Source organism: Gossypium hirsutum, chromosome A07 (assembly GCF_007990345.1).
Source record: "Gossypium hirsutum isolate 1008001.06 chromosome A07, Gossypium_hirsutum_v2.1, whole genome shotgun sequence".
NCBI classification, from domain to species: domain Eukaryota; kingdom Viridiplantae; phylum Streptophyta; class Magnoliopsida; order Malvales; family Malvaceae; genus Gossypium; species Gossypium hirsutum.
The window spans coordinates 40,446,451-40,457,002 of NC_053430.1; the positions used below are offsets into that span (position 1 = coordinate 40,446,451).

At 36.9% G+C, this 10,552-nt stretch overlaps 1 non-coding gene across 1 annotated transcript; it reads left to right on the forward strand.

Annotated features, from left to right (window-relative positions):
- The first annotated feature begins 3,422 nt into the window (after positions 1 to 3,422).
- On the forward strand, positions 3,423 to 3,529 carry LOC121203860 (small nucleolar RNA R71). The gene has a single exon (XR_005898795.1). It is a non-coding gene; the product is annotated as a small nucleolar RNA R71 (small nucleolar RNA).
- Positions 3,530 to 10,552: the final 7,023 nt, after the last annotated feature.

Genomic DNA, 10,552 nt, shown 5'->3' on the forward strand with positions numbered 1-10,552 from the left:
AAGTGAATGGTGCCTGGGTCATCATTGTTCGTCATCACCACCTGTAAATGAAAAGTATAGCATAATTCTAAAGTTAGCTCTAACTAAGTGGGCTCGATAATAGTGAAGAATCATTCCCATGAGTCTGTGATAGGAGGGCGCGGATGGCGTCAGCGAGTTGGACTTGCTCGACGGCAGCCTAGTGGATGCAGCGACCTGTGGTGATAGGTCATGCGCGTAGTATTTGAAATAGCTCCTCCTGCGAAACTTGTGGAAAGTCAAAGAACATGTGCCAAACTTTGGCTGTAGCACGCACCGTGGAAGAACCCGGCCCCCTACGTCTCTTTGAGGATGGGATCGCGACCTTCTTTCCTCTTGATGAAGACATAATGTACCTGAAAATATATGAGTAATGATAGAATCCACGATACATCAATAGTTTAGCAAGAGGCCCAAAACTAGTATATGCTATTTAGTGGCTTAAATAATTCAAATATAGAAAAATTTAAAGTAAATTCCTAACTTGTCTAAAGCAAAATAGTACAATATCTATGCAAAGCATGTAGAATACTAATGTAGCAATACAAATTGGAAAAATAAAGTTGAGAAAGTGAACCAAAGGCTGTTGTATGGCAGCGCACGGGCGTGTTGATGTTGAACACGGGCGTGTGACGCGGGGGTATAGCCGTGTGGAGGAAAAATAGAGGGTATAAATAGGGGAAAGTGGGGATTAATGCAAGGGGAATGGATTTCAGGGTGATTTGAGGGTTGGGGAAGTGAGAATCGTGGGAATGGTGGTCGGAATAAGGATTAGGGAGTGGGGAGGAGAAGTTAGGGGAAGGTCACACGGCCTAGGGCCACGCCTGTGTGTTTTGAGTATGAGCCCATGTGTTTCGATTTTTTCAATTTAGGTCATGCCTGGCTACTGTCCCACCCCCGTGTGTCTTGGGCGTGTGTGGCACACGACCATGTCGCACGGCCATGTCCAGCTTTGTTTGCTTCTCCCACACCCGTGTGTTATGGTAGCACGCCCACGTATTGTTGTACACGACTGAATGGCACGGGCATGTCGCACGCCCGTGTCGAAGAAACAGAATCGAGTCTTGTCCCTAGCACGCCCGTGGGTTTTCATTCCCACGCCCGTGTGTTCCTATCAAGTTGACCCACGGCCATGTCGAACGGCTGTGGGGATTTAGCGCACCCCGTGTTTTGGAGAAATCATGTCCTACTTTAACACGGCCGTATCACACAGCCGTGTCGCTTCCCCTATTTGGCCACGACTTTAGGCATGCCCGTGTGCCTGGTTATGTGTGCTGAAAAACTTTGCAATTCAAAGATTAAGTTAAATGATTCGAAGTGTGAGAAAATAAAAATAAAGAAATCAAAATATGGTAATGCTCGGGTTGCCTCCTAAGAAGCGCTTATTTATAGTCTAAGCTTGACTTACCTCTCCGTTGAATGATCATGGTGGTTCGAGGAGTTCATACTCCTCATTCCTGTTGTCAATTTTAAAATAAGGTTTTAAACGGGTGTTGTTTACTTTAAAAGTGCCGAACTTGGGATGATTCACCTCCACTGTACCGAACGAAAAAATACTAAGTACTGTAAGAGAGATTTCCTCATTTGCTGTGGTAGTGACAATGTAAGGATCAACAGCATCTAGTAAGACTGTATCGCCGACCTGAAGTTGATTAGGAGAGGTATCGGGCTTGTTTTTGCGTATTTTCGGTTTATCATGTGTTTTCAGTTTGTGTTCTCGCCATTCATCTAGCTCATCTATCCGTAGTCTTCGTTCTTCATGGACGTCTTTGTTCTCTTCATGATAGTAGCGCACTGTCTCTGTTGTCTTTGTTCGAGGAAGTTCCTACAAGGATGATTGAATATTAGTTTTATCATCGATAGTTTTTATAGCATTATCTTGAGTCTTAGAGGTTTTGACTGAGTCGCGTGCTTGGAGTGTTACTGCATCGTCACCTGTACGAAGTGTTAGCTCTTCTGTGCCTACATTAATAATGGTTCTGGCAGTTGCTAAAAATGGTCGTCCTGGAATTAAAGGTACCTCGTTATCCTCATCCATATCTAAGATAACGAAGTCTACTGGTAAATAAATGTATCAATTTTAACGAGAACGGCTTCAATAATACCTTTAAGAAATCTAACTGTTTTGTCAGCCAGTTGTATGCTCATCCTAGTCTATTTAGGTTTACCGAGACCTAGTCGTTTAAACATTTTATATGGCATAACATTTATACTTGCCTCTAAATCAGCTAAAGCATTATTCACAGTTAGACTACCAATTAAGCAAGGAATTGTAAAACTCCAAGGATCTTTCAATTTGTTAGGTGGCTCATTCTTTAGAATAGCTGAGCAGACTGCATTGAGTTCCACATGTGATGTAGCGTCTAATTTCCTTTTATTGCTCAGAAGTTCCTTTAAGAATTTTGCTGAGTTGGGCATCTGGGAAAGAACTTCAATAAAGGGTAAGTTAATATGTAATTTCTTTAAGAGTTTGACAAACTTGCTGAATTGTTCTTCTATTCTGTCTTTCATCATCGCTTTAGGATATGGCACACGAGGTTCATGAGTTGTACTTACCTGTTTGGGATCATTATTGTTTACGTCTTCTCGTCCTTTGTTCATCGCGTTGTCTTACTGTATTTCTGGCTCAGGTGCAATGAATCCTTCCTTATCTTGAGTGCTAATTGCATTGAGGTGTTCCCTCAGATTAGGTTCAGTATTACTTGGTAGGTAGGCTACCTTGTGGTCGTTCGGAGATTAGTTTGGATGGCTAGCCTATCTGAGTTTTGAGTCCTTGGATCGATGCTTGTTGATTCTCTTAAGTGCTGTCCCGGTATTTTGGAAACGACTTTCTGACACCGAGATGAATTTTTAAAGCATCTCTTCATGGTTTGGTTTTTTCTCCTGTTGATAAGGTGGCTGTTGAAAACCCTGAGGATTTTGTGGCTTTTGATTTCCTTGACCACCCCAGGAGAAATTGGTGGTTCCTCCAACCTGCATTATAAGTATTACTGTATGGGTTATTTTGAGATCTAAAGTTATTATTACACATATTGTTGACTTGTTCCTCTTCAGTTGTAGGATTGAAGGATTGGTATTCTGTATGTACACCTCCTCCGCTTGAGTCACACCTCATTACTGGATGTACCTGTGTAGAACCAAGAAAACTATCAATCTTTTTATTGAGAAATTCTACCTGATTAGAGAGCATGGTGACTGAATCGATGTTATAGATACCGGCTGTTTTCGTTAGCTTTGTCCTCATAACTTGCCATTGATAGTTGTTTAGGGACATCTCCTCTATGAATTCATAGGCATCTTTCGGTGTTTTATTATTGATGGTTCCGCCAGCAGCTACGTCAATCATTTGTCTTGTCGAGGGATTCACACCATTGTAGAACTTTTGAACTTGCAGCCAAAGCGGTAACCCATGGTGAGAGAACCTTCTCAGTAAGTCCTTGTATCTCTTCCATGCATCGTAAAGTGTTTCTAAATCCATCTGCACAAAAGAAGAGATATCATTACGCAATTTAGCAGTTTTAGCCGGTGGAAAATATTTTAGTAAAAACTTCTCGGTCATTTGTTCCCAAGTAGTGATAGACCCTCGTGGTAACGAGTTCAACCACTGTTTAGCTTTTTTTTCTCAGTGAAAAGGGAAATAACCGAAGACGAATGGCATCATTAGAAACGCCATTGATTTTGAATGTATCGCAAGATTCAAGAAAATTCGCCAAGTGCGTGTTAGGATCCTCATCCTGCAAACCATCAAACTGAACAAACTGCTGTATCATCTGAATTGTGTTAGGTTTTAGTTCAAAATTATTCGCAGCAATAGTAGATCTAACTATACTAGACTCAGTTCCTGTTAAAAAAGGTTTAGCATAATCATACATAGTGCGTGGAGCAGGATTTTGATTAACTGCAATTGCAGGAGGCAGCTGATCTCTTGGGTTTTCAACCATCTCGTCGATTGGGGTTTGAGTGTTGTCTTCTCGCTCGTTCTCCGTGTAGTGTAAACTACGCCTTATTTCTTTTTGATTTTTAAGAATTGTACGATTGATTTCTTCGTCAAAGAGTAATGGTCCTGACGGGTTTCTTCTAGTCATAAACTATAAAAACCTGCTAACAGAGAGAGAGAAAAAAAAGTAAATTAATAAATAATAAAATAAAATAATAATTGCAAGAAAAATAAATGGCTAAAGTAATAAAAATTTAGTGTTCCTAATATTTCAATTCCCCGACAACGGCGCCAAAAACTTGATCGCGTGATTCGTAACAAGTAATAAATATTTATAATGAAAATCAAACCTAGACTAACTATTATCACGATGAAAAGGCAAGCGCACCTATCGAACAATAGTATAGTAATGGCAAGACCGGGATATCGTACCCAGGGGAACCAAAAGTACTAGTAATAACTATCTTTTTATTATCTAGCCTAAGAATAAAAGGGTTTGCTTTAATTAACTAATTATTTAAACTGATTAACTGATTTAATTAAAGCAATGAGAAAATTTGGAAAAAGACTTGAAAAAAAGCAATTGATAAAGACGACACCCTAGGAGGAATCCACCTAGATTTCACTTGTTATTTGACTCTAAACTGGATGATTTATTCACTTGACTTGATCCGTAAAACTCCTTAACCTATGTTATTATCCCTTTTCGAGACTAATAACGTCTAACCCTCAGTTCAATTAATCGAAATTTCTTTCTTAATTAAAACCCCTAGGGAAGCAGTAAACCAGTCTATGGACTCCCATATTAGGTTTCACCCTAATCCGGCTCCGCTTAATTATGCCAAATCTACTCTTAGGCAGGGCCTATTCCTCCTCTGCATAAGCACATCAAATCATGAATTAATACCCGGAATATTAACTCAAGCATTAAGAACACATAATTAAAAACAAATCAAGTATTTATCATACAGTTTAGATAATAATAACAAGATCCATCATAGGTTTTATCCCCCTTAGGTATCTAAGGGGTTTAGTTCATAATAAAATAAGAGTACATCTCAAGTATGAAAATAACAAAACATAAAGAAAACTCTAAAACCCCTGAAGGAATTCTGATAGAGATCTTCAGTCTTGGAGTAGCTCTGGCTTTTGAGATGGATCGTCTGGCTTTCTTCAAGTAATTCCTGGGGTGTGGTTCTGCATTCCAGAAAAGTTCTGGAAAGAGCGGCCCCCTTCTAGGTCACACTTAGGGTGTTTATATAGTCTTTGGATTGGCTTTCTTCCTCCCTAATTATCTTTTTCCGTGTAAAATACAACTCTTTGAAAAAGTGACACGCCCGTGTGACACGACCGTGTGACGTGATTACCAGGCCATGTTCGATGCCCGTGTGGCAAGGCTTAGGCCGTGTCTTTTTCTCGATTGGGTTCGTTTTGTCCCTTTTAGCTCGTTTTTGGCTCCTTTCGACTCTTGGTGCTCTCCTGAGTACAAAACATGAAATAACCGGATTAAGAGCACCAAAATCTACAAATCTAGTAATAAACATCCATAAATATGCTAAGTATTTGGGGTATAGATATGTATAATTTGGCGTTTATTAGCAGTATCCTCATCTGTTCTGATCAGGTAAATTTCAAGATCAAAATTTCTCTTAGGGATGTAGAGTTGTAACGCCCCAAAATTCTTTTTTCTTCTTTTGTTAAAATGTGACACAAATGTGTATCTGCTTCAGTGGTTAAGTATTCTGGGTGTGTGTGGGAGGTCCCAAGTTCAAGCCCCACCTTTGGCAAATTTTGATATTTTTTTATTTAAACCTTGCGTTTGGGGGGTGGGCTTATATTAAATTTTTTGTAAAACCATATCAGAATGAGCTTGCTGGTTCAAATGGTAAAGTAGTTTGTGTGTTATGCTGGAGGTCCTGAGCTCAAATCCCTGCGTGAGTGTCGGTGATATTTTACTTGGTAATTTGATAGAGTTTTGATCGAGTGGGAAGTTTGAGGAAGTTGAGTTAGTGGGGAGAGAATATAGGGATATTCTATCATATCTGTTTATTTCGTTTTTATTTTTTCCCTAAATATCTATTTTTCTTTTTGACCTTTTTTTCCCTTTCCTAGTAAAGTTTCGGCTTTTATTGTTTCTTCAATTTTGCTTATCACTTTTAAGTTTTCACTGTTGTTCTTGGAATTTTGGGGATTCTTCGCTCGATAAGGTATGTGGGCATATAATGAATTACTTGATTAGAGGTTCCTTAAATCCATTTTTGTTTACGTTTCGAAAGCATCCATTTGGAACCTCAATGTCTGTTTTGGCAGTAGCAAATTGAGAGGAAAGGGGCTCTCTTCATTTAGAATCGTAATCGAACCATTCGGGGTGTTAGAGTAAGTTTTGGTGTTGATATTGGTTTCGTAGTTACAAATTAATCGTGTATTAAGTCTAATTCTAAGCGTTGGTATATCGATGTTTAGGTTCTGGTGGGCCATACGGGATAGGCCAAGATGGGCTGTGTGTGCCACTCGGACATGTGGACCCACACGGGTAGGACACATGGGCGTGTTGCTTATTGGGCTAGGCCGTGTTGGCCACACAGGCAAGACCAATGTGGGTGTGTGGGCCACATGGGCGTGTGGGCCAATACGGGTAAGCCACACAAGCATATAGGCTCATTTATTTGAGTTGTTCCCCAGGGTTGCATGGGTCGTCCCAAACGACAGTGGACCTACTGTAGGCTCGGTAAGGGTTGACTAAACCCTAAATTGTATGATCTGATTGACTAATATGCTATTCTAAGCATGTTTGATGATTGATTGGTATGACTATTTGTTATCTGTTATTGAAAGCATGACTACCTATAAATTATGTATGTATGTTCTGATATCTAATTTTGGGGGTTGGGATGATATATTTTTGGAGGAAGTGTCTGAAAGACAGATTATGCCTAATATATGGCAGCATGGCTGCAATATATCTATTATTTCTGATATGGCTGGGTGGGTGTTTTAAACCCCACGTGATGTGTAGGGATGCTCGGAGATGGTGTGTAAAGGATGGGGGTAGGATATTTGATTTCTAATTCTGATGTGTATATCTATATTTATATTTAAGATAGGCTTAGGCCCAAATATGTATCTGTATTTGAAATAGGCTTAGGCCCGAATATGCATCTGTATCTGTGATGGGCTCAAGCTCGAATTTGTATTTGATTAACTCTGACTCTCTGTTGTGTGGATGCTTAATTCTGTGGGGTTACACACTGAGTTTACGTAAACTCACTCCTTTTAATTTATTCAGTTCAGGTAATCCACAGAGTTAGGCGGATCGGTGCACCGGAGGACTTGTCGATGACCAATCGCAATAATTGTATTATTTTATTATGTTTATAGTTTTTATTTAAGCTTGGTTGGGTTTTGGGGTTTGGATTTAACTTACTTTTCACTATAACTTTTTTTTAATCTAAAACATGTGTTCTAAAATTATCAAACTGTTTTCCTTAAACTTAACGATTTTATAAGCTTCCACTAAAAACACGTTTTTATCTCTAAATGATCAAATGAAAGAGAGCTTTGAAATTAATACGAGCGAGAAAGGCTAATGAACTGGAAAGATTTTAACTTAACGACAACGGTTTTCCAACCCATTTCATGTGACACCTCCAGATTCAGCAATAACATCTAGGCCGAGTTTGTGGTGTTACAACTATAAAAAAGGAAAAAAAATAAAACGAAGTAAGCATTACATTCTTAGTAAGTTCGTATAACGGGAACTAAATTTACCAATCTTGCTTATTAAAATCTAGGCATACAATCTTATGTTTCCAGTCATTTGGCTAAATTGCCTAATCACGTACATTAATCAAACATGTTGGTCACCAAAATATTCATATCAATCAAGTAACATAGATGAGCTCATCAAGCAATATTCTTTCAAGTCATTATCATATCATCTCAAGATTTTCATGCCATGTCAAGAGTTTTATGTCCGTTGAATCATTGAATTTCGATGGATACTTAAGTAGTACATTTGAAGTGTACGATTCAAAAATCTGTCAATTCCTTATTTACAGGTACCCATTAGGGCACTTAACCAAGAAACACTCTCTCGAGTCACATATCGTATAACAGGTTTACCAATCCAGGCTAAATCCTTTAAATAACGTGAACTCAAAGGAGCTTGATTAGGATTACTAGTCCAGGCTAATCCCTAATCATAATGTATGCTCGAGAGGTATTATATCGGGATTAGCTACCTGGGCTAAATCCTTTCTATAATAAGGTCAATGGGATTACTTGTCCGATATAAATCCCGTCCGCAACAAATGCAAGACATTAGTTTCGGGAAAGCGCATAGAATCATCGAAATTTAACATTCAATTAGGACTTAACCCTTTATCACCATTTCAAGCATTATATCAAATATTCCATCATAGTAGACACGTAAAGCACATCAATATAAATCACATTACTTTCAAACACAACATTCAATTATCATAATTACACGTTTGATTAAGTTACACGAACTTACCTTGACACTTGTTCGTGTAAAAGTTTACTAATCCGAAATCTTTTCCTTTCTTCGATCTAACCTCGAATTAGTGTTGTCTGAATCTATATAAATGAATTTAACCATCAATCTTGCACATTTCATATTTAAATGGATTCAATTTAAGTCCTAGGCAAAATTACCATTTTTCCCCTAACTTTTCCATAAATTTCAATTTTGGCCCTAGCCCAAAAAATGAAACTTGTGCAAATTACTCCCTATTCCAAGCTTAACCAAAGCCCATTACAAATTATCAAGCACATGTATTCATAAAATTTCATAAGTTTTCATCAAATTTTACAACTTTTCATATTAGTCCCTAAATCATGTTTTCATCAAAAATCACTTTGTAAAAATTATTTATCTATCAATAATCTTTCATTTTCTACCATAAATTTCTAATTTTCAGCATATACATCCATGACCCATTCTCATACCTTGATTGTTTTTCAAATTAATCCTTCAAATAGAGAGATTAAGCTATGTCGGTATCAAAAATACCAAAATTACTAAAAACAGGACAAGAGAACTTACCCAATTAGGCCTTGAAAGTTTCTTTTCTCTCTCCTAGGGTTTCCATGTGTTTTAGGTTGAAGATGACATAAAATAAGATGATTTCTTTTATCATATTTTTAATTAATTAAGTATTTTGATATTTCGAATTTAGTCCTCACCCTTTTTCTATAATTCCATGGATGAGTCACCAAGACAAATCTACATACTTTCTTAATGGTCTAATTTCCATATAAGAACCTTAAGTTTTGAATTCCATAGGTATATGATCCTTATAGCTACTAGAATTCAACTTTCGCATTTTATGGGATTTAGTTCTTCTTGTAATTAAGCACTTAATCGATAAAATTTTCATTTCAAAATTTTCACATGACATGCCTATTATAATACGGACCATATAATAAAATAAAAATAAACTTTATTTTCGGATCGGATTTGTGGTCCTGAAAATACTGTTCCGATTTTACTGAAAAATGGGTTGTTACATAAATCATCTCAAATCCACCAATGAATGAAGCTATGAAGTATGCAACATGCTAGTATGATCAACCTTTTTTATAATATACTAAGGTAATGTTATTAATTTGAGAAACTAATTTTTTAGAATAACAAATGTCCTCTCAATCACATTTTGAAGTCTTGAATATCTCAAATTAAAGAGTTCGAAAGTCATTTCTAGTGTAACAACCCGTTTTTTTTAAGGTTGATCGGAAAAGTGGTTTCGGGGCCACCAAATCCGAACGAGTAGGTTGGTAAATATTATATTTAATATTTATGAGTTAATTATGATTTTAAAAATGTTTTTGATATTGTGATTTTTGTTTTATAAGCGATTTATTAAGTTCAAGTGGTATGACCCTAAGGTCAAGTGGGTTTAGAAAATGAGGTATCGGGACCTTGTTTCTATAAACCGAGTCGTAAATATTTTTATAAATATTTACGTAGTGGCAATAAGATGATATTAAAGTTTCGTTGAAAAATTTTATCGTTTCGATAGTTAATTAAACAAAAAGGACTAAATTGTGTAAAGTGCAAAAGTTGTGTTCTATAACCTAAAGGTATTAAATAGATATAGAACTTAAAAGTAGAAGTCCTTATTTGGTAATTAGCCCATTAAAGAGATAGTGGGATATGATGGCTTGGCATTTGGTGTAATAAATAAAGTGTATAAAGGTTAATATTGTAAATTGGTTAAAAATAATAATAAAATGAATATAATAAAAGAATCAAGGTGTCATCTTTTTCATTCTCTTTTTACCAGCCGAATATGAAGGCTTGAGAAGCCATGGAAGAAGCTTCCAACTTTCAACTAATGCATGGTAGGCATTTCTAGTCTCGTTTTTAATTATTTTTATATTTTCGGGATCGTTGTTGCTTAATCTATCTAATGAGGGGACTATTTTGCAAAACCATTGAATAGTTTGATATTTTCCATTGATGAGTACAATAGGGCTTTGAAGTTTAATGGAAGAATATGAGTCCTTGTTGATAGTTAAACACTTTTTGTTAAGTGAATTTTTGTGAAATTGACAATTAAGGGCTAAATTGAT